We start from the raw sequence: 3,342 nt of genomic DNA on the forward strand, positions 1-3,342 counted from the left end.
GTCTTTAAATTCTTGGTATTTTGAAATTTCAGTGTAATGTTTCTATAGGTATGCTTTTAAAAGTTATTCTGCTTGGGACTTGTTGGACTTAACTGAATATGTTATGTCAATTCTGGAAATTCTCAGACTTTCCCTTTCCAATATTGCCTCTCCTTTATTTTCTCTATTATTTTGCTCTCAACCTTGATTCAATGTATGTTGGACCTTCTCACTCTGCTTTTTCTTAGTCCCTCTTTAATATTTTCATCTTTTTTTTTCATTTTTTGATCCCTCTAAGATACAGCTTGAGTAATTTCTCTAGAACTATCTTCTCATTCACTAATTTACTCTTTCCTTGTGTTTAAGCTGGTATTTGCTCTTCAAATTTTACCTACAGTCATTATATTTTTATTTGGTAATTTTAATAGCTGGTGTACTTTTTAGTATGGTTCGATTGTCTTAATTTCTGCTTATCCTTGCTCATGGTGTCTTGTTTCCTAATGTGTTGCATTATTTGTTAATGTGAGTTTGTGCACCTGGGAACTATTTATGGTCTGGCTGATTTGAGTGTACCTACTTCCAGAAAAGGGATTTGTGCTTGCTTCTGTCTGGCACTGAGGCTACATTGTGAAACAGGCCCACTTTAAAATAAAAATATCCGCTTCTAGCTTTCCAGGTTGCACAAACCCACCGGTATGAGGGGTGGTCAGTGCCCGCAAATGCTCAGGAAGAACTTTAAACCTTTATCCCAGCGCCAGCGCAGAGGCAGGCCTGTTTCTTTGTTCTCTGCTTCGGTGAGGTAGATTTTTTCTCACTTCACCATTTTCCTGAGGATCTAGCCCTGTCCTGGATCTAAGCTGTAGGTTTGTGTGTGTGTGTATGTGTGTGTATTTGAGGCGGGGGGTTGCTCATTGATTTGACTTCCTTTCACATGGTGCCCCAGGCACTGTCTCCTGGCTCCCTAAAGGAGGCTGTTCGAGTAGGCTGGGCCCTGGGGGGCTGGTAGATATTCCCAAATCAGCCACAGCCTCCCGGCAGGCTTGCCTCCCTGACCTTGTGCTTCTGCTCTGTCTTTGTGGGAGCACCCTTATTTCTCACAAGTGTTACCCACTCATGCAAAATATTGACTGATAATTTATCTAGAAATTTTAGGTTTGGTAGCAGGAGGGTTTTGGGATTTCTAGTCCATCATATTGCTAGAAGCAGAACTCTGACTGGATTCTATAATCTGCTCTGGAGCCGCACATGGTGCACTCAAATCCTGTTGGATGAGTGCGCCATCACTGCTTTTCCGTGCTAATCGCCTGTATCACGTGGGGATTCCATCTCTCCCATTAGCCACCATTTTGCATTTCTTCTTCATCTGTCCTTGCAAGCTTAGCACTGCACACTTGTTAATGAATGCACGGGCCCTCCTCTTGCCTGTCCAGTAAGGCAGCCTTTATAATCACTTTTGGAGGTCTATTTCAGACAGAAGTCATGCTGACATCAAAAAGCTCAGAGAGGGAAACGGACTTTGGCCCAGTGGTTAGGGCGTCCATCTACCACATGGGAGGTCCCGGGTTCAAGCCCCGGGCCTCCTTGACCCGTGTGGAGCTGGCCCATGTGCAGTGTTGATGCGCGCAAGGAGTGCTGTGCCACACAGGGGTGTCCCCCGCGAAGGGGAGCCCCACGTGCAAGGAGTGCACCTGTAAGGAGAGCCGCCCAGTGCGAAAGAAAGTGCAGCCTGCCCAGGAATGGCGCCGCCCACACTTCCCGTGCGGCTGACGACAACAGAAGCGGACAAAGAAACAAGACGCAGCAAAAAGACACAGAAAACAGACAACCGGGGGAGGGGAATTAAATAAATAAAAATAAATCTTTAAAAAAAAAAAAAAGCTCAGAGACGCTATCTGCTTCCAACCTTCACGCAGACCCTGCAGGAGCGGCAGTTGCAATGGATCACTGGGAGCATCTGCTGAACCAGGTGAAGCTGCCCGCAGAAAAGTGCAATCCAAGCAGAAAGTAGCAGGGATGGATGTGGAGTTGACAGTTGAAGAAAGAAACCTCCTACCTGTTGAATAAAAAAAAATCTGATTGGAGCCAGAAGCACTTCCTGGAGAATAATCAGCAGCATTGAACAGAAAGAAGAGAATCAGGGAGGAGAAGACAAGCTGAAAATCATTCCGGAATATTGGCAAATGGTTGAGACTGAGCTAAAGTTAATCTGTTGTGACATTCTGGATGTACTGGACAAACATCTCATTTAGCAGCTAATACTGGCAAACCCAAGATTTTCTATTTTCAAATGAGAGGGGACTACCACGGGTATCTGGCTGAATTTGCCATAGCAAATGACAGAAAGGAGGCTGCAGAGAACAACCCTGTGGCTTATAAAGCTGCTAGAGATATTACGGTGACAGAATTTCTACCAACGCATCCCATTCACTTAGGCCTTGCTCTGAATTTTTCCTTTTTCTACTATGAAATTCTTAACTCCCCTGCCCATGCCTGCAATTTGGCAAAAGCAAATTTTGATGATGCAATTGCAGAACTGGACACCCTGAGTGGAGAAAGCTCTAGGGACTCTACGCTTACCATGTGGTTGTTACGTGATAATCTGATTGTGGACTTCAGATAGGCAGGATGATGGTGAAGATCAGAATAAAGAAGCACTGCAGGATGTGGAAGATGAAAATCAGTGAGGCATAAAAGCCAGCTAGAGAAAACATCTCTGACCACCGTCCCACTCCCCCTCATTCTCAGCCCTCGGAAATCCCCCCTGGTCACTGGGAACCACCAATTCGGCTTTTACATTTGGCCTCAGAGTTTAGGTTCCTGCCCTGTTTATTTTGTTTTTTAAAAGGTTTCAAAAGTTCTTAAAGGCAGGAGTGAATTTCTGTGGGTTTTACTGGTCCCGGGTTTTAGGTTCTTTAAGACACAAACAGGACTTCGTAGGGGCCTTTTCCAGCCTTGCTGTTTTGTCTACATGCCATATGTGACAAGGGCACCATTAGAAATGGAAATGACATTCGAAGGCCCTTAGACCTCTAGGTGATGTGAGCCTCTGGGAGGTTAATCCCTCTGTGGAGGCAGAGGTGGTGGTAACATTTTTCCTTTCACTAAATGTTTAAATTGAATTTTATACTGATGTTAAAATTAATTGGGTGTTAGCTTTGAGGCAAGTTAGTATAGCAAAAAGGGAAGATGAGTCACAGCTGGGATCTGGCAGGCGACAGGGCTGTGAGATCCTGCCCAGAAACCCCCTTCTAACCAAGAACCAAGCTGGCAAGACCCCACCTAGACTCTGGGCACGAGGTCCCACGTGGAACTCTTTCCGGGGTCAATGGGAAGCCCCGGATACCTCCAAACAGAGCCTCTCCA

At 45.3% G+C, this 3,342-nt stretch overlaps 1 pseudogene; it reads left to right on the forward strand.

Annotated features, from left to right (window-relative positions):
- Nucleotides 1-674: 674 nt before the first annotated feature.
- On the forward strand, nucleotides 675-2,663 carry LOC101416594 (14-3-3 protein epsilon pseudogene; annotated as a pseudogene).
- Nucleotides 2,664-3,342: the final 679 nt, after the last annotated feature.

This window comes from Dasypus novemcinctus, chromosome 5, assembly GCF_030445035.2.
Source record: "Dasypus novemcinctus isolate mDasNov1 chromosome 5, mDasNov1.1.hap2, whole genome shotgun sequence".
Lineage (NCBI taxonomy): Eukaryota > Metazoa > Chordata > Mammalia > Cingulata > Dasypodidae > Dasypus > Dasypus novemcinctus.